The sequence below is a fragment of the Dipodomys merriami genome, unplaced genomic scaffold (genome assembly GCF_024711535.1).
Source record: "Dipodomys merriami isolate MVZ:Mamm:240054 unplaced genomic scaffold, mDipMer1.0.p SCAF_1, whole genome shotgun sequence".
NCBI lineage: Eukaryota > Metazoa > Chordata > Mammalia > Rodentia > Heteromyidae > Dipodomys > Dipodomys merriami.
Window position 1 is genome coordinate 70,850,280 of NW_027202270.1, and position 21,994 is coordinate 70,872,273.

The window sequence follows — 21,994 nt, forward strand, 5'->3', positions numbered from 1 at the left end:
ATCCAGTTTCACTGAATCAAGTTTAGTGGAGTATAATTCATGTTCTCTAAAAGAACTTCAAAATAGCATGGCTATACCTGATGGAGAAGTAATCAGGAATTAGAAATTGTGTGGTCAATTTTACTTTCCTTAGAAGAATATCGTGTTATGCTTTACAAAGCTAAAATGAGAAGACCATTCCTTCTCTGACCTAGATACAGGTGTCAGAAATAAATTGCTCCAAACTTATACAAAGGGCCACTTATAGCTCGGCTTTGCATGAAGCAATAATCAGACCTGCCAGTTATTTATTTGAGTTCTCATTATTTTTCCCTTTTATATTTTAACACCATAAATTTGACTTTATGATTATAAAAGTGAAAGCAGCCAAGTGATATGACAACTTTAAAGAGAAAGAAAGGAGAAAGAAATAAATGTAACAGGCCCTCTTTTGACAGTGAATATGGGCACAGCAAGGATACAATATATATCCTGTTTGATGCTTAAAAATGTACCATTTCTAAGTTTGTGGCAAAATGACCTTTCCAAAGCCTCGCTTGGCATATGGAAAGCGCATTTTCCTGTTATCAGTAACAGCTGTGGAAAATGTGTTCCCTGTGTATTTATGGTGGCAGAATCCACTGGATCATGTAATGGCTCAGTTTTAGGTTGCCAGATTCATCTCAGCTTTTCCAGGCTATTCTGCTATTCCAGGCCCTAGGCCTGGAATTCCAGATGCTCTTACCTGTCTTAACTAAAGAGAATTCAGGCCTTTAATGAATATGTAGGAAGCTCAGTAAGGATTTAGATAATTCTACCCTAAATCTTAACTATGATGAATTTATTAATGTAAGACCTTTGGTTTGTAACTCAAATGGGAAATAACATTTTTTTTTTCTGTAAAAGGTTCAAAGGTCTCTATTTCAGGCCACTTAGACCACATATGTCTCCTGAGCACTGTTTCTAAGCATTTTTGCTTAAAGCTAGTGCTTCACTGCTTTAGTCACAGCTCCACTTTTGGCTTTTGGGTTGTTAATTAGATTAAGAGTATTATATTTTTTCCTGTTTGAACTGGCTTCAAACCACAATTCTCAGATCGCAGCCTCCCGAATAGGGAAAATTATTGATGTGAGTCACAGGCACCTAGCTTTTAGACGAGTCTTGATAGAATAAACTTATGTGAACTGAATCTCTCTAAAAGATTCACTTTTGAGATATGGAGCTATTCACAAATGCTGACATAAAGTAATAATTAAGACATTAACTAGTTGTGTCCAACTGAAAAGCTTCAAATAACATGAGCATTTGAAGTAGCATGGGTTTCTCACTGTTCAGTTATGAAACTGCAGTATGGATATATAAGGGAATTAAACATACCATCCTAGAACAGGATGTGTATTAAATTCTGAATGATTTGATTATGATTTTTGATAAGAATTTTTTTTTTTTGGGTCCGGTTGTGGGGCCTGAACTCTGGGCCTGGGTGCTGTCCCTCAGCTCTTCAGTTCAAGGCTAGCGCTCTACCACTTGAGCCACAGTGCCACTTCCGGCTTTTACCTTTTTGCTTATGTGGTGCTGAGGAATCGAACCCAGGGCCTCAGGCATGCAAGGCAAGCGCTCTACCACTGAGCCACCTTCCCAGCCCTAATAAGAATTTTTTATATCTCTTATGCAAGATTTAGATTGTGTGGAATTATGGAATTTCAAACTGCCCTCTGGAATCTAAAATCCCAAAGAGAGGACAGACTCACTACAGGACTGATTTAGGATTTTTAACTCCTTTGACCTTTACATATACACAACTATCTACATACTTTTGGACCTACTAGAGTTCAGAGAGCTGCCTTTACCATGAAATGATATGTATTTAAGAAAGACAACTTGTTCATCTCTTGCCTGCCAATGTGAAAGGCTTAAATGTTATCCTTGGATTATTTTCACTTAATTTACATGTTTGAATCATACACTAATTTTGTTTCTAACTATTTAAGAGCAAGAGAGGTATACTTAATCTTAACACAGACATATTATTGTTCATATATCATACATCTAGAATACTTTTTATCTTTTATCATGAAAAGGAACAGTATATAGCTAAAATTTATGAAACACAATCAGGTAAATCTCAACTTAAAAATATACTTCAAAATATGTTGAAATCAATGAGTTATCAATGTTGAAATCAATCAGTTTGGTATCTGGTACATGGAATTTTCTTTTTTTTTTTTGGGTCGGGTCGTGGGGCCTGAACTCTGGGCCTGGGTGCTGTCCCTCAGCTCTTCAGCTCAAAGCTAGCACTCTACCACTTGAGCCACAGCGCCACTTCCTGCTTTTTTTTTCTTTTTGCTTATGTGGTGCTGAGGAATTGAACCCAGGGCCTCAGGCATGCAAGGCAAACGCTCTACCACTGAGCCACCTTCCCAGCCCCCGGTACATGGAATTTTCTAAGAAAATATTTACCAATATACAAATACCCTAAAATAGGTGGGATATCAATATTCATTAGTTGGTCAACTATCATGGTCAACTATCATATCACCCTTGTAATTGTTCCTATGAATATGACCATGTGTAGATTTTAATGATTAACTTTTAATGTAAAAAATTTAGTATGGAAATATTTATTAAATTAAGCCCTGCCTGCTATCCCATTGAACTTTGGTCTACTAAGAACAAAGAAGCCAAAAAGAATTGGAAAAGTAGAGATTCACCACATACACTAGGTTAAAAGACAATTGGAAAGCAATTAGAACAAAAGAGAAATATTTTAGCCATACCAACTGAGAGAAGGGTGAACAAATGTACATAAGAACAGGAATATGTTACTAAATATGTTCCTACCTTATACTATCCTGAGAGGATCATGGAATTATAAATTATTTTCTAAATATATTTTCCCATTTGACTTGATGATATGTCTGAGAGTACCCTTTAAAAACTATATATAAATGACATTATGAAAGCCAGCTTGGAAATCTCAGTAATCAGTTGTACTAGAGTCTAGCTTGACTTTTGGTGCAAAGGGTAAAAACTTACCCTATAGTATTTTACATTTTTACAAGATTCCACTGTAGGGAGAAACACTGGAAACTATTCAGAGACCTATCAGGCTTCCTTAAGAAATTGAAAAATTGAAACTTGGTTTTAACTCAACCTCCATGGATCTCAGTTTTTAAATTGGAGTCCTTGGTGGATGATAGAGGTCATGGTAGCTGTGCTTAGGCTGCTTCAAGGTATTTGCTCTGCTTCAGTAAAGATTTCCTGGGAATTTGGTTTCTGGTCTGCATCATGAATAAGAATTGCTGATACTATGCAACACACACACACACACACACACACACACACACACACACACACACACGAATGAAGTTCCTTTTGAAGATCTTGCAGAATAGTGCCAACTGTACTGTTTAAAGCTCATTACAAAAATATTTTAGAAGGGGTAAGTATAAAGGTTAAATGCACACCTATATGATGACATATACTTTGAACATAACATTATTAGTAGTCTGAATATCACCTGGTTTCTGTTGCTTTTATAATCTGCTTCACAGGCCTACAAATTATAGCTTGCAAGGTGATTTACATGCATTATTATTTTGAATCCAAACAAAGTGTATTATTAGATATGCAGAATGGGTGGATTTCCACATTTTTAATCTTCAAATTTTGGAAAGCATAGTACTGTAAATAAAATGATTTCATTCGGATTCATTAAAACAGAAAGATAAATTATAGGTAAAATTGAGAATTTGTTTTAAATTTGAGAACTATATGAAACACCACAATTCTGAAACTAATGATGTTACATACTTTGTAAATCCATATAAGGCTAAAGGTCCAAGAACTAGTGGCTAATTCCTGTAATCCTAAGTATTCAGAGGCTGACATAGGAGGATTATGTTTTGAAGTCAGCTTGGGCAAGAAACTCTGTGAGATTCTTATCTCCAAAAAAACACACAATCTTGGCCACTATGGATAAATACACACCTTCAGATTAACCAGGAGGCTAGAACAGCTAACCACAGCTCCATGTTTGTCTTTTCGGTGGTTGTTTAGAAAGCAGAGTTTCAAGGACTTTCCTGCTCGGGCTGGTCCTAAACCTAGAGCCACAAATCTCAGCCTTCTGTGTAGCTAGGATTACAGGTGTGAGTCACCAGCTTCTGGCTCAATCACGTGCTTTTGAGTTGACTTGTTTGGTCAGTTATCTAACTTTGAGTGTGTGTGTGTGTGTGTGTGTGTGTGTGTAATACTGAGTGGGGAACTGAAGGTTATACACACTAGAAATATTAGAAAGGGAAGACTGATTTACAAGGGCATGAGAAAACTGTTCCCACAGAAGCAAACATTAATGAACACATTAAGAATTAGAGGAGCACAGAAAATGTTATCATCCAAGTTGCCCAGGTAAGAATGTTAGATGTTAATCCAGAGGATCACAACAGCCCAATATCTATGCACATAGACCATATAAAATGATGCTAATTGAAATGAACTCTAAGATATCGTGAGCTCCCATAGTGCCTCGCTAGTGGCGGGCATGATAACAAACCCTGGGCATCCCCACGCGTGTTCGGGTTGCCCCTGTGGGGGCTCCACGGTGGTGAGTGGGAGGTTCTGCAGGATCGGTCCCAGCTGCTGTCTGGTTAGATGACACAATGTCGCTTTTCCGGGGCCTGTGGGGCACGCTGAGGGCACTGGGAAGGTCTGGAGCAGAGCTGTGCACTGGCTGTGGGAGTCGCCTGTGTTTACCTTTCAGTTTTGTGTATTTTCCGAAATGGTTTTCATCCACCTTGAGTAGTTATCCAAAAAAAACCCTACGACTTCCGAACCCAGATGTGAAAAATAAAGAACTAATTAGACAAATTGCAGAGGTCTGGAGAGGACTTCCAGAGTCAAAGAAAAAAATATATGAAGATGCTTATAAGGCAGACTGGAAAATATACAAAGAAGAAGTAAACAGAATTCAAGAACAGCTTACTCCAAGTCAGTTGCTGTCTTTGGAAAAAGAAATCATACAAAGATGTTTGAAAAGGAAAGCATTAATAAAAAAAGAGAGAGTTAACATCTCTTAGAAAGCCCCCCCCCAAAAAAACTCATTCAGCATACAACATTTTTATAGCTGAAAAAGTTCCAGAAACCACAGAGTCATCATCTAAGGAAAAATTGAAGACTTTAAATGAAAAATGGAAAAATATGCCTCGTTTTCAAAAGCAGGTTTATTATCAACATTCTAAAGATGATAAAATTCGTTATGAGAATGAAATGAAATCTTGGAAAGGACGGATGATAGAATTTGGGAAGAAGTGATCTTAAAAGTCAAAAGAAGAAACTACAACCCAAAGCTGCTACTGAGAAGCTAAATCTCAAAGAAGACTGAGTTGTGTTCATGATGGTTGGGCACAAGAATCCAATTAGGTCTCAATACCTGACATTGTAACATCAGAATAGATAAAGTTGGTAAACATTTTATATTCAATTACCTTTTTTTTTAGCCCATGGACTTCTGCCAGTTGAACATATTTTGTATTCATATTTGTAAAACAGATGAAGGTCATGAAAATTTTTGTATTCATAAGAACCACAGAGGGTCAAAATCTTTCATGCAAATTTAGCAGGGAATCATTTTACCTTTGATAAAGGTAAATCAGACAGTGAAGTTTATATATATACTGGACACTGATGGATATTCTTCTTGCCTCCCTATGGAGGCAGGGACTTGTTTTCAAATTTTTCAATACTGTGGAAGCCACAGTGTTCTCTTGATATAATTGTGCCGTTAAAAAAATGCAGCCAGAACTCATATCTGGGTAAATTCTAATTCCTAGGTATAATTAGTACATATTCAGAGTTGATAGCTGTACATGCAAGTACAAGTTAGTTTCAGTAACAATCTTTTATAAAAGGGACTGAGAGATTTATAAACCATTTTCTCATTATTTTTTTCTTTTACTAAAGTGAAAACGAATTATATACTAAATCTATGTATATTTTATATAGCATAAAATAAAAATTCTAATATTTCAAAAAAAGATATCAAAACAAAAAGTGGTTTGTGTTTTGTTTTTGTTCCTGTTTTAATGTATTGTATCAAGTTCTTTCTTTTTTCTTTCATTTTTCCCTTTGGATTATTTCCTTTTTTGTCACTGATTTCCATCCCTTGTCTGGGGATGGAAATATACGTGTGTGTGTGTGTGTGTGTGTGTGTGTGTGTGTGTGTGTGTGTGTGTGTGTGTGTGTGTGTGTGTGTGTGTGTGTGTGTGTGTACGGAGAAGGGAAGACAAACTACAAACTAGTAAGACAAAAGACAAAGAGTGAACCAATGCAACAATGATACTCACAAGACACTATGTTGGAAACAAACCTTTCAAATTGATGATGGAACCTAGGGAGAAGGGAAAGGAAGTAGGAGAAAATGAGGAGGGAATAACAATGTTCAACAAGAAATGACACTATACTGCTTATGTAATGATAACCCCCTCTGTACCTCATCCTTACAACAAAATATAATGAGATAAAAAAGAAGGGATAAAAGAAGAATGTTATCAAAAATTTGGAGAAAGAATTTGGAGATCTCACTTGGCATGTGAGTTAGAGGGAGGTCAGGAAGTCAGATTTCATATAGTTTTACTTAGTTTTCCTTTGCCTGGGAATGTGACTCAGTGGTAGAGTGCTTGCCTAATCATGCAGAAAGCCCTTGGTTCTATTCATCAGCACCACACAGAAAGAAAAAGCTGGAAATGTCACTGTGGCTCAAGTGGTAGAGCATAGCCTTGATCAAAAGATGCTCAGGGACAGTAAGCAGGCCCTGAATTCAAGCCTCATGACTGGCCAAAAAAAGAAAAAAAGAAAAGAAAAAGAGTCTCCAAAAAATACTTTCCATTTCATGTTATTTGAAAGAAAATCAAGAAAATAATTGAACTGTTTTGAGGTTTTCTTGACAGTCTCCTTTTAAATGTGACACATGCCTTACAAAAAGCTACAATGAAGTTCATCTTTAGATAGTAAATATCTGTAATATTTGTCTTCAGATCAGATCATTCATAGTGTAAAATAGAAATGTTAGAAAACATCTTCAAAGTGACCATTTGATTTTAATAGTTGGCAAGCTCTATCCCTACTAACCCTAAAATAAAGGTTTAAATAAGAATACAATTAAAATAAAATTGAATATTAAAGTCCAAAACCTCCTGCTGTGGCCATGGGCTAGGTTTTATTTCTCAGAAGGGAGCGTTTGGATCTGAACCTCATGAAATCAGCTTGATCAAAATTACCCAATAGGGAAATCCCTTTCTGAGTCAAAGCAAGCTGTAGATGTGAAATGAAATAGATAATCAAAATGTTGAAAGGAGAGGAAAAAAGCCAAACAGAGAAATAGGATTTTTTTTTTCATGAGCACTACATCCAAGGCTGCCTTTTTTCAATATCCCAGACCAATTTGGTAGTAACACGGCAGCTATGAACAAAAGTGATATGACTGCTTGAGTTGCTGATTGCAAAGTGACAAAACGTAGCCCTCTGCAGAGCTGGTCTTTGGAAATAGTGACTTTCCAAAATTAGAGCACTTGATGGGAGATTCAGACAGAAAGGGGTGAAAATTGAGCAAAATAAAAGCAAGTCCATTTTTTAGGGACTTGGTTTCCCTTTGTACTTGAGAGTGCCACTGACAGAAGAGCTCTTTCTAGTGTGCCTATCATGTTTGATGTTGTCTGATGAGCTGTTTTTTAGTTGAATTGCTACTCCTAGATTTGCTACTACTTTTCACTCTCTGGGTTTCATGGTACCAAGGCTTCTTAAAAGAAATTATGTTGTAAAGCTTTTTCAGGCTTCTATACATCCCTGTATGGTGTCTCATTTCATCTTTTCTTTCAATCAACCACCTTTAATTTAAGCTCCCTATGCATTTTTTGGTTTACAGTACTACTCTATAAAGTTTATACGTTAGAGATTTATTTCTCTTTCTTTCTCTATATGTTTTGTATATAGGTATATATTATGCATATATTATAGTATCTGTATTGTTGATATTTTTTGGAAACAGCTCTAGAACCAAGCTATCTGTGGAAAGAATAGATGTGATATAATCATTTATGTCCTTTAAGAAGTTGACTGTGTAGATGTTGAAATAAGGAAAGATTTAAAGCACTCTTAAAACTACTAGGCTTGGGCTGGGAAGGTGGCTCAGTGGTAGAGTGCTTGCCTTGCATGCATGAGGTCCTGGGTTCGGTTCCTCAGTGCCACATAAGCAGAAAAAAGCCGGAAGTGGTGCTGTGGCTCAAGTGGTAGGGCGCTAGCTTTGAACTGGAGAGCTGGGGGACAGCGCCCACACCTAGAGTTCAGGCCCCACAACAGACAAAAAACCAAAAAACAAACAACTAGGCTTTAAAGATGTAATTGCAATAACCAAGCCCTAAAATACTCAAGCCATGTGAATATTCTAAATATACTCTGACATTTGAGTTCCAAAGGTAATGGTTAATGTGAACAATCATACATAATAATCTTTTAATATTTTTATATTTATGTGTTTTAGCCTGTGCAGTATATCTTGCTTTTTTTAGGGTGGGGTGGGGCAGAATACTGTTGTTTGTAGCTATCTGGTGACACTGTTGACTTATTTATCATGTCTTTAAAGCCTAAAATACAACAAAACAAAACACGAATACAAATTTTGAAACTAAAAGCCCAGGAAATCATTGTTCCTGCTGCTAGGCTTGATATGTTTCTTTGAGAGTTCATAATATAAATTTGATATTATATATCTGTACCACTTGTAAAATAACTACATAGGTATCTTAGAAGAAGTGCAAATAAATGATGGTGGCATTTAGAAGAGTAAAAGCTCGTACTCTAATGAAAGCTCAAGGAAACTTCATAAAAATATTTGAGACTGAGATTTTACAGACATATTTTGGGAATCTAAACCCTTCCAGCATAAGAGTAAGAAATTGAAGCTAAAGCATACAACTTGAAAAACATATAAAATCCATTCACCCAAATTTCAAGCAGTGTACCTGACATAAGTTTAGAATCCAAATGGAACATAAAGAGGTGGTGATGTCTAGCAAAGCAGGTTGAACTTTTTGTCAGGGAGAACAGTTTCTTTCCACAGGAAATGTAATGAAGTTTCCCGGGAAGAAATGAATTAGTTATTTTGAGGTTGCAAGTATTAGTAACTTGAGTTCTCTTAAAAGCTATAAAAGAAATAGACGAGAGAGAACTACATTGTGCTTTATTATATTTGAAACAGGAATTTTGGAACTAGAACAATGATATTAGCAAAAGGTAAAAGACCCAGGAAATAAAGATTGCTTGTAGATCTCATCTTGTATGGATATATGTACCTGACAATGAGCAAAAGCTATAGTTGAATCATGTTGGTTCAATTGAAGTTTGTAGACTTGTAGTACAGGGGTTTGAAAAGATACATCTCTGTATGTTTATGAATAATCACACCTACCAAACTTTAATAATAACAAATTTAAATAATTTATCTTTGTGAAAATTCCCCTTTAACTTGCTTCCACTTTGGAAAACCTCCATTAAGCTCACTTTCAAATATTCACTTAATGCTTTTTTTTAAATATCTTCTCTTACTCTATTTTAAAAATCACATCTTAAAAATCTATCTATTGGTGCCCAGTCAATTAGTTCTGTGTGCTCACATTGAGAGAAGATCTACCCCGCTCAGTTCACTGATCTGCATACAGTTTCTTCTGGAAACAACCTCACAGATAGTAAGATTCTAAGAGATTTTTAAAAAGCAGAAAATAAAATTCTTCCTGCTACTCTGCCCCCACTCTCTTTCATTCTCTGTCTCTCTTCTTCCTTTCCTCCTTTCCTTCATCCCTCCCTTTGAAGCAGGGATATCCTTTTTCTCTTTCTGTTGCATACCAGAATTTACAGCATCAGTGAACCTGATTCTGAAGCTTTCAAACTTGGACTGAGCCATATTATACTTCTCTCTCAAGGCCCCCAGATGGAAAAAGTCTGCAATAGAGTTCCCTGCCATAATAACTATGTGAACCAATCCCCCTAAAAAATCTTCTTTCACACACAAACAAATATATGATAGATCAATTACCTATTGGGTCTGTATTTCTGAAGAACTTTAAGCAATATAGTCACCGTAAACCATTTCTAGTTTTAACATTTGTTCAACTCAGCCTTCTCTTTGAATCATCTTTCTTAGCCTAGATCATTAATAACTAAGAACTGTGGATTCCCAAACACAATTTTTCTTCTCTATTGTGGAAAAATCAGCTTGTGTTCCTTCAAAATTCATAGTAGTTTTACCACCAGTTGCAACCACCATAACCCACCATTCAATGAACTAATATACTTTGTTTTCTAGTGTGTATACTGTATTAGTCATTCTGTCCCATAGCATATCTCAATTTTAGGTTTGTGAAAAAGCCCTATAGATGAATAATTTTTAAATACCTATGTGACAGATACTGTACTAAGCAATGAAAATGCAATAACAAAGCATACCTGTTCTCATTGAGTATATATAATTCATCAGAAAGTTGCATGTGATTCCATTCATTTACTCAGGTGGCATTCATTTCTTAAAGGACAGTCACTATGTTGGGCTATGGGTATATAAATAACAAATAATATACTCTATCTGCTCTCAAAGAACCTGTAGCCTAAAGAAAAATCACATTTTGCATTAAGTTTGCCTTTTCATACACTATTATACTGGTTGAACATTTAATTTTATGTGCTGTGTATTTCAGTCTCTTAAGTGAGAGGAAGTTGTGATCCTAGAAAGGAACTTAAAATCTTCTTTAACTGGATAAAATTGTTAATAAGTCTTTTAAAATATAAAATGCAATTGAATTCATCAAAATTAATTTGGACCGTGTGGTTATGTTTAATTTGACTTAGGTATGCATATGAGATTGTTGTTGAATATGAATATCATTGTAGAAGAAAACATCATTTTAAATATGTGGTCTCATCAATTGGTCTGTCCAAATTTATTATACTTTGAAGGTCTGATCAGATTAATTGTATTTGAAGTGTTAGGGAAAACTGTTAAGTTAAAATAATCTACATATTGATGTATCATCCATAAATACTGACATTTTTATCAAGTAAGCTTATTTCAAAAATTTCATCCATGGGGCTGGGAAGGTGGCTCAGTGGTAGAACGCTTGCCTTGCATGCCTGAGACCCTGGGTTCAATTCCTCAGCACCACATAAGCAAAAAAACAAAACAAAAAAAATTTCTTCCAGTTTCTTATTAATTCTTATACCAACTCCAAGTACTTTTCCATTCTTTTTTTTTCTTGGCTTAGTACAATGTTATTTTTAAATTTGAGGGCAGTTTTTTTTTAAGTTTTAATGTAATTAATTAATTTTTATTTATTTTATTAGATTACATTATTTATACCAAGGGGAAATAATTTGGTACTAGAGCTTGAACTCACTACCTGGATGCTGTCCATTAGTTTTGTTTTTGTTTTCAATTGTTGTTTTAGAGGTGATATCCGACAAGGTTAACTTTACATATATCAGGTGATATGTACATTTCATTCATTTTGCTTAATATCAGCTGTTCCCTTTTCTTTTTTCCAGTTCCCCTTTTTTTTCATTTTCCTTCCTTTTTTTTTTTTTTTTTTTTTTTTTACCATTTTTAACATTTTTTCCCATGATTCCATTCTTAACAATAGAAAGATTATACCTTTTCTATAAAATATTATTTATTTATTGAATAAAATCAAGTTTGCATTATTTTCCCTCTGGAAAAATTGTGAGAACACAAATACGCAGGGAGGCATTGGAATATTGATAGTAAGATTGGTATTTATATAATCTAAAGGAACGTTGCGATAGCTCCCTATGACATTTGTTTATCTGTGACCTAGGAAGTTGTAAAAGGATGATCACTTTTTTTTTTTTTTATTGTCAGTGGTGGGGCTTGAACGCTGGGCCTGGGCGCTGTCCCTACGCTCTTCAGCTCAGGGCGGGTGCTCTACCACTTGAGCCACAGCTCCACTTCCAGTTTTCTAGTGTTTATTGGAGATAAGAGTCTCATGGACTTTCCTGCAGGGGATGGCTTTGAATCGCGATCCTCAGATCTCAGCCTCTTGAGTAGCTAGGATTACAGGGGTGAGCCACCAGCGTCGGGCTAGGGTGATCACTTCTATAAGAGAAAACAATAAACCTTATTCTTCCCTGGCCTCCTAATAGTCATCCTTCTAGAAATATGGAAGCACAATTAGATAAGAAAAATAATTAATATGGTCTCATAAATGCTATAACGGCATATAAACTTTGTTTTTATTTTCTGATCTCCATTCCAGTAAATACAAATCCTCCATAGCTATCTTCAGTCATTGCTTGAATTATAATTTATCATCCATAAGCCTAACTAATGGGCTCTTCCAAGTGGAGTCATATAAATTTTAATTAATGTTTTGTGATTAGGAAAATCAATTAATTGTCATGCATACCATAAAATACTGATGTTCCGCAGACATGAGCTATGGAAGGCTTTTAAATAACACATTTTCTTGAATTTGAAGCCTATTCAATGCTTGCAATAGCAGCAGGAACCTGTGACTTCTGTCTATCCATATGGCCTCTAAGTAGCAGATGCTTAGAAAAGCTGATGAAAGGTGTGAGTCATATTATCTGCAGAATTATCCTAATTTTTTCTCAGTCTGTCAAAACATTCCATAAAAGAATGTTAGTTTATTGCTAACAAAATAAAACTCTGCATTTCAAGAGTCTGTCATGCTTTTCTGCTTAGTATGGTATCTCTTTTCTGCCAAAGGTGGTTAACACCTAAGTTATAAAGTTGATAGGGTGTTACCTCCTTGTTTATAAATATCAAAGATATGAGGGTGCTTGAAAAATAATCTAGAAGCCAGAATCTGGAGAAGTACTTTACGTTGTAACAAAATTAAAGTGACTGAAATTATTGTGATTAAGAAGTATAGTTTTCAGTATGATCCAATGAATACAGGTGTCTATTTTCAGTAGATGCTCTATGAAGTCATTTAAAAAGACTAATATTGATAATCATTTGTGGTATAAGATTTAATCATTTAAATAAATATATTTTCTATGCTGAATTTCTAACTTATGTATTTATATACTGTTTGTAATACTACTGTATACCTTCCATAACAAGAATTAAAATATTATTTAACAAAAGTTAAAAATTAAAAATATTCTGTATTAAAAGGTAAATAAAGATAATTTCCATTTTATGCATAAATCATTAGTTTATGATGAAGAGATTATTTTACCTTTCAATTATTTTTGGTAGTCCTTTCTAGAGAAACATTCTACTCTTTCAGTCTTGCTTTTAGCCTTTACAAAGTTCCCTTGGACATAAAGAGACTAAAAATTCCATAAGTGATATAAATAATATATCTAAAGCTAAAACTATTTTTGAAAATATGATCACACTATTAGATTTTGTTAATGTTTTAGATTATGAACTGCAAGTATTATAAGTAGATAGAAAACAAAGGTTAATTACAGGGCTGGAAAGGTGGCTCAGTACTAGAGTGCTTGTCTTGCATACATGAGGCCCTGGGTTTGATTCCATAGCACTACATCAGCAGAAAAAGCCAGAAGTAGTGCTGTGGCTCAAGTGGTAGAGCAGTAGCCTTGAGCTGAAGAGCTAGGGACAGCATCAGAGTTCAGGCCCCACAACCGATCAAAAACAAACAAACAAAAAAAACACAAAAAAACAAAAAAAAGCTTAATTACACAATTTACTTTTTTTTTCCTTCTGGTTTGCATCCACTTAAGATGAGGTAGCTTTTATTAAGAGCTTCCAATCAAGACATTACTTGAACTTTGTATCTGATCCATGTAACCAAATGACAATCTTTATAAATTGAAAAACTGTCTTTTTTCCCTTGTGTCATTTTTGTAATTCAAATTTGAAAATTGGTTACTTCTTAATCATAAGTCTCTGAACTCTTTCACACTCAGAAGTCTCTGTTTGCCTTAACACTATCAGAAATAAATATAATTAATTTTTTTCTGACTAGTACTCTAAGTTTCAAGTGATCATTAAACAACCAAGATAGCCTGAGGGTTCAATACTGCACACACAAAAATGTATATATTTTAAGCTTTTTATTTAGTCATGTTTCTTTACTAATCAGTTTACTCCTTCTGTAGAATCACTAGGCTTGCCCTGGCTTACATCTCATTCATTTCTACTATAGATTACTATTTTATTTCCATTTGTAAGAAACCTGTAAATATTTCTCAAGAAAAAATATTTCAGAATATCACTTTTGGGACACAAATAAATAGGTAATGGAGTAAATGTATTTTTAATAAAAAAACAGTTTAATTTACATACATAAAACACAAGACACACACACATAAATGTCAGAACAATGATATGAAACTTTCCCTTGGTAGGAATACACTAAAAGCTGTTTAACTTTTTCTAATTCAGATTTCTTCTGTGCTTTTAATTATTTTTATAGAATTATGAGTGAAAATTTTCTATCCCTCCAAAATTATGACTAATATAATTTATATTTATACTGTTATCTAGTCCTTTTAGGTGTTCTCTAGATTTTTTACTTGCCCTACAACTTAATTTTCATTTTTTCACATTTTGACAGATGATAACTCCAGAAAACTTGTCATGAATTGACTTTATATTATTGTTACATAATAATAACACACTAATTATAACAGTAAAACAGAGAGTTTTATGATAATTAAATAATTTTCTCTTATTATATAGTTCAAAAATAAACTCTGGCCCATGATATAAAATACTTCATTTAATACAATTTTCTTTAATACTAAAATAGATTATAAACACCAAGAATTCTGAGAATTCTTCAAATTATGTAAGTATAGTATAGTTTAACTTGTTTCTAAATATTTTTAATTAAGTTTTTTATTGTGAAAATACTGTACAGAGGGTTTACAGTTACATGAGCAAGGTAATGAGTACATTTCTTAATCAGCATTGTTGCTTCTTCTTTTGTTCTCCTCTACCATCCCTTCCCTCCCAGCTCCAGAGCCCCCACCTAAATTGTAAAGTTCGTTTTTCAACATAGCGTCTTGAATATCTCATTGTTGCATTGCATCAATGTGTATCCCTATTTAAACAATTTGTATTTTTCCATTCCCCTCCCCAAATTATACCAACATCAAATACGGTGAAAACAGGGGTTATACCATGGAGGAGGGACATACAAAGCAATGAAAAAAATCACATGGTACCTTATAAATACGTTAGAAACAATAGCAAGGAAGAAAAAGAAACACTTGTGTCCCTATCTTGGGGTTTATTTCACTTAACATCATCTTATCTGAACCTTTCTGCTTGTTCCATACATATACTAGTTATTGCAAATAAGGAAAACCATGGGATCTATGTTTCTTTGGGCCTGGCTTTTTCACTTAATATAATTTTTTCCAGGTCTTTCCATTTCCTAACAAATGGAGCAATGTCATTCTTTCTGATGGAGGCATATATTTGAGTAAAATTTGCAACATGAAAAACGGCCTCTAAGATAAATAATTTCAAAAGGCATAATTTAAATATTCTTTTTTCATACACACATATATATATATATGTCTATGTACATGTGCATGCATATGTGTATACAGAAGCATACTTACCTACATCCTACTTTTGTCTCAATGTTTATGTTTCCACAAATACATGTGTTGAATTCTAATGACCAGAAACATGACATTAAGTCAGCCAATAGCTGGCACTTGATTAGGTCATAGAGTAAAGTTTTAATGAACAAGATCATTGCCCTTAAGAAAATGAACCCAGAGAGATAGCTATCTTCTTCCATCATGTGAAATTACACTGAAAACTATATGTATAGATAAACTAATAGCAGGTCTTCATTTTCCATCAGATCGGCTGGTACATTGCTAAGCATTTCATGGAATGTTCTTATGCATTCTGAAAAGAATGCATTACAACACACTAGTCCTTATCCCCTGAAAGCTTAAAAGTTAGAGGCAACAAAGTCATATAATCTGATGAGTGTAAAACAATGGAATAAGTGTATGATATAACATTGAAGGAGCTCCAGATTTAATGTTAATGAGGAAAGAAAAAGGTAAAGGTCAAGTTGAGTGGCAAGGCACCAGACAGGTTTTCAGGAAGAAGTTCTAAGATGCTACTAATTGCAGAGTTCCAAATGATTCAGTTTGAAAGTGAGACTTTCTGAAGTCTATCAAAATGCTAGAAAATGAGATCACTAGATGATTCGGGATTATGTATTTATGTTTAACCATTTCTTTTCTTTTAATACTGAGACTGGTGGAGAGCTGACTAAGTGAGACTTAGAGAAATACTAAACAAATATGTAAATATGTCTAAACAAATAGTTCCACAGAGAAGTTACCAAAAATATTTGATGTTTTTATGGGCTTAGTCATTTTCATCAAGCCATAGTTTGTATTTATATGTAACACCTATAAACAGTTATATAATATGAAATAATAACTAAATGTAAGTCTGTCTACTTAATTTTCCTCATGTCAACCATGAGGAAACACATGCACACACACACATACACACACACACACACACACACACACACACACACACACACACATACACTCACACAGGCAAACACACATTGCTCTAGAAGTTTCTTTCAATGATCTTGAAAGGTTTTCCCTGAGCAAGTTTTCAACTAAATATAATGATATCAAATGGATGCTACTAATTACAACTATTATATGTACTCCTTTAACATAACATTATTAATGGAAGTTTTATATAGTCTTGTTACCACTTGACCTACCTCACAGACTCAAAATTAGAAAAAAGCCAAGACTTTGATACAATTTAGGTGGATCAGGTATGTGACACAAACCTATAATCCTAGATATATATGAGGCAGTAAATAGGAGGATCCCAGTTTAAGGACAGCCCAGAAAACAAAACAAAACAAAACAAAACAAAACAACTTTGAGACTATTTGAAAAATAACTCAAAAAAACAAAAATGAACCCATATGATAAAGTGCCCACTTACTAAAGATGAGGCACTGGGTTCATTCAAACTCTAGTATTGCAAACAACAATACCTTTTTTTTTTTTTAAATTGTATTTTATTTTATTTGAGAACATACTGTACAGGGGGGCTACAATTACATGGGCAGGATAATGCATGCATTTCTTACCAAGCATTGCAGCCTCCTCCTTTGTTTACCCTTCACTTCCCTTCCCCACCTCCCCCCTCCCCCCACCCAATTTTACCCCCCTCCCCCCACCCAATTATACCCCCCTCCCCCCCCACACCGACATTGTAAAGCTGGTTTTGACATGACATTTTGTACTTCTCATTGTTGCAACAGGTCCACCTGAATCCTTAAACGACTTGTTTGTCCCCATCTCCTCCACATGTTATACTGACATCAAATATAGTGAAAGCGGGGGTTACACTGTGGGGGAGGGACATACAAAGCAACAAAGAAATAATCTTATAAATGCGTTACAAACACATGCATGAAAGAAACGAAAACATTAAAATACATATTTAAGGGTTCATTTTCCTAACATCACATTATCTGACCTTTTCCGCTTGACTCATACCTATACTAGATATTGCAAATAAGGGAAACCATGGGACCTATGCTTCTTTGGGCCTGGCTTACTTCACTTAATATAATTTTTTCCAAAACTTTCCATTTCCTAACAAATGGGGAAATGTCATTCTTTCTGATGGAGGCATAGAATTCCATTGTGTATATATACCACATTTTCTTGATCCATTCATCTACTGAGGGGCATCTGGGTTGGTTCCATATCTTAGCTATGGTAAATAATGCTGCAATAAACATAGTTGTGCTGGTAGCTTTAGTGTGGTCTTGTTTGTAAACATTTGGGTAAATGCCCAAAAGTGGGATTGCTGGATCATAGGGGAGATCTATGTGAAGTCTTTTGAGGAACCTCCATACTGCTTTCCAAAGTGGTTGAACAAGTTTACATTCCCACCAACAATGAAGTAAGGTTCCTTTCTGTCCACATCCCCTCCAGCATCTGTTGTTGTTAGAGTTCTTGATTTTTGCTGTTCTAACTGGAGTGAGGTGATATCTCAATGTTGTTTTGATTTGCATTTCTTTTATGGCTAGGGATGTTGAACATTTCTTCATGTGTCTATTGGCCATCCTTCTTTCTTCTTCAGAGAAGCTTCTCTTTAAGTCTTTCGCCCACTTATTTATTGGGCAGTTGTTTCTTTGAGGATTTGTTGTTGGGTGGTTTAATTTTTTTGAGTTCCAAGTATATTTTAGATATGAGACCCTTGTCCGTTGTATGGCTAGTAAAGATCTTCTCCCAATCGGTGGGCTTTCTTTTGCTCTTGCCAGCTATGTCATTTGCCCTGCAGAAGCTCTGCAATCTTATGCAATCCCATTTGTCCAACCTTTCTTTGATTTGTTGTGCTTCCGGGTCTCTATTCAGAAAATTTCGACCTGAGCCAAGGAGACCTAGGGTTTCTCCTATTCCATCCTGTAATGTTTTCAGAGTGTCTGCTTTGAGTTCAAGGTCTTTGATCCATTTGGAGTTGATTCTGGTGCAGGGTGATATATAAGGATCTAGCTTTAGTTTTCTACATGTAGTTAACCAATTTTGCCAGCACCATTTACTGAAGAGGCTGTCTTTCTTGCATTCTATTGTTTTAGCTTCCTTATCGAAGATTAGATGGCTATAGGTCTGTAGGTTCATTTCTGGGTTTTCAATTCTATTCCATTGGTCCTGAGGTCTGTTCTTATGCCAATACCAAGCTGTTTTGATTACTATGACTTTATAGTAGAGTTTGAAATTTAACAATACCTTTTTTTAAAGGCATTATTTTAAGATATTTCAGTCTAACCTGAGTTCTGGATGGATGTTGCTTTTAGGGGTTGTGGGGAAACTTAAGAATAAAGACTGGCATAATTTTCAGTTCTTCAATGGTCAGAAGCATCAGTAGTTATAACGGACATACTTCTTAGAACTGACTCAGGTTAATCTTCTAATCATTTTAGCTTCAGAGCATCACTGGGAAATGATAAATAACACAATTATGAATAGAAAGAGAGTGTTGGTAGCTGGGAGTCAGGCCATAGACTATTTACTAAGGTTCGGGTTTCATACATAGCCAAGGAGGTAACTGAAGAGAAAATTGTCAAAGAGATTTTTCCAAAGATAAGCTTGTTTAAGGACAGGATCTAAAAGAAGAGAGACATGGAACCCAGGACCCAGAACCTAGGAAAGGAAAACTGTAATATTTAGCTGGTATCCTTCACTGATAAGCTATGTCAGAGCAGCCTGAGCAGTTGCTCTCATGTGCCAATGATTTTACATCAGCCACCCAACATATCTCAGAGCAGCAGGAGGGAAGAAGAGAATATCTCCTCTGATTGAAGCCACTAGGGGATTGAAAGAAGAGGAGAACAGATGCTTAAATTGGAAAGAGAGAGGGATCATGGGTTGAAATCCCTGCTCTTTATGGAGAAAGAATTCTCTGATGAGTAGAAGTAACTGGGGCCTTCCTTTGCTCCTTTATAGCTCATCTTAGCAATGATAGCCTTTCTTGACTATAAAAAACATTTGAGGCTTAATTCAGAATGACATTCCCATTTAGGCCATAAATGTTTGAAGCTTAAACTTAAAATCAAACTCGTCGCTGTCTCTCTGCAACATGAGCAACCCCTAGGGCACTCTAAGTATTTTTATATGTATAAATTGCTTTTGCTGTACAAAAAGCTTGCTTTTTTTTAATACAGTGTTTGTGTCACAAAAGAAGAGGCAAAAGTATGAAAAGGGTGGTAATGCTGACACATCTTTAAATTCAGTTTGTGTCAAGCAAACAAAATTTAGTTCACAAGTCTCTTGCATCTCTTAAAAAACAGGTGGGGGCAGGAAGAAAACTCATTATGCCAGTGGAAAGTGATTTATAATGAAACCATCACAATAATTGTTTGTTTTAGTCTGGGAAGGAATGGAACAATCTTGCTTGGGTGGATTCAACTAAAGTTTGCCCTATTTTTTTTTCTGCATTTGCAAACAGGATATGTGGCTGTGGGTAAACTGCCAATATTCCAAACCAGACATTTCCTAGAAGCAAAACTAACATGAAAAATGGAAATGCCTTTTAAGGTCATGTCTGCACAATTTAGTCACTTTAAATCAAATTTCAAAGAATATCATTTGTTGGATAATACTGTTTGACTTTGACTAACTTTATTACTTTTTTTCCAGATATGCAACTCAAGTTTTCCAGACATGACCTAACTTATCCACTTACTCAGAGATAAATATAGTAGTATATCTATTCTACATTATAAAAGCAGCTACATTTGAGGGGAAAATGGCTCAGTGGTAGAGTGTTTGCCTTGCATGCATGAGGCCCTGAGTTCGATTCCTCAGCACCACATAAGCAGAAAAAAAAAAAAAGTGGTGCTGTGGTTCAAGTGGTAGAGCGCTAGCCTAGAGCTGAAGAGCAGAGGGATAGCACCCAGGCCCAGAGTTCAGGCCCCACGACTGACAAAAAACAAAAACAAAAACAAAAACAAAAAAACTACATTTCATCTCTCAGAACTGAACCATGTGGCAGAATCACCTCTCTTGACAAAGCTGAGAAGCACAATGTCGGCAGTTATACTGAATACTTAAAACCCAAGTTCATGCAATAAAGGGGATATAATTTTCTTTTAGGAGTCTTCATTAAGAATATGAAATCTGGGCCAAGCGCCGGTGGCTCACGTCTGTAATACTAGCTATTCACGAGGCTGAGATCTGAGGATAGTGATTCAGAGACAGTCTGGGCAGTAAAGTCCGAGACACTCCAATAAATCACTCAGAAAACCGGAAGCAGCACTGTGGCTCAAGTGATAGAGCACTAGCCTTGAGCTGAAGAGCTCAAGGACTGTGTCCAGACCCAGACTTCAAGCCCCATGACTGACCAAAAAAAAAAAAAAAGAATCCCAAATCTTATTTTTCTGATGATTTTAAGTAACCTAGTTGTTGCAGTACTACTAGCATGGAATTTGACAGGAAATAAAGAGCCCACACAAAAACATAAATGGTACAGACTGTGCTAACTTAGTAAAGGTAAACAGATCTACAAAATTCGATGATATTGACTTTTAATAATTTATATTTCTACTCAAATCCATTATGGAAATGTTAAGTCCAGCAACTTGGTGAGTTTTCAGAAAAGAGATTTATTATTTCTTAAAAAGGTTTGATAGCTAAACTGTTAGCTGATAAGTTTTTTTTGTCCTTCTTAACGGGGTAATAATCCAATATTGCAAGGAAGTCTCACATGTTTAAGGAACTAGAATAATTGGGTGTGACCAATGAAAAATTTTAGTATATCACAATATTCAAAATCATCATAAAATTCAGAAAATGATTTGTTGCTTCTTTGAGTATTTAATAATTTTAATCTCTAAATATATTTTGGGTGGTAGGCTCTTGTTTGAGGCATAGCTAGTAATCTGACATTGCATGGGCTTCTTTGTAGGTTCTTAGCTATGTCCTTTGCCATTCAGAAACTTTTGAGTTTGATGTGCCCTCCCACTGATCAAATCTTACTTTGTTGTGCTTCTGCATCTTCAATTTAGGAAGTTTGGATTGTGCCCAAGAGCCCTAATGTTTCCCCTACACTTCCCATAATATTGTCCTTGTTTCCAGTCTTATATTAAAGTCTTTGTTCCATTTTAAATTGATGATGTTGATACAAGGTCATATAGAAAAATCTAGATTTTTTGTTGTGTATGTGGATAACTAGTTTTACCAGTACCATTTGATAAAGAGACAATCGTTCTTCCAGACTACTTTGGCTCTGTTATCAAGTATTAGGTGAGGATCGATATTTGGGTTCATTTCTGTGTCTTCTGTTCTGTTTCATTGCTCCTCATGTCAAATTTTTATGCCTGTACTTAGGTGTTCTCATTACTATAGCTTTGTAGTAGAGTGTAAAGTTTGGTATTTTTATTCCTCCAATAATGTTCTGGATATTCAGGGTCTTTTGTTATTTCATATGAATTTT

At 35.1% G+C, this 21,994-nt stretch overlaps 1 protein-coding gene and 1 pseudogene across 5 annotated transcripts in view; both read left to right on the plus strand.

Annotated features, from left to right (window-relative positions):
• Positions 1-21,994, plus strand: part of Lrp1b (LDL receptor related protein 1B) — a 1,866,674-nt gene that overhangs the window by 565,763 nt on the left and 1,278,917 nt on the right. The gene's annotated exons all lie outside the window — the stretch shown is intronic.
• LOC138809724 (transcription factor A, mitochondrial pseudogene) lies at positions 4,638-5,289 on the plus strand (annotated as a pseudogene).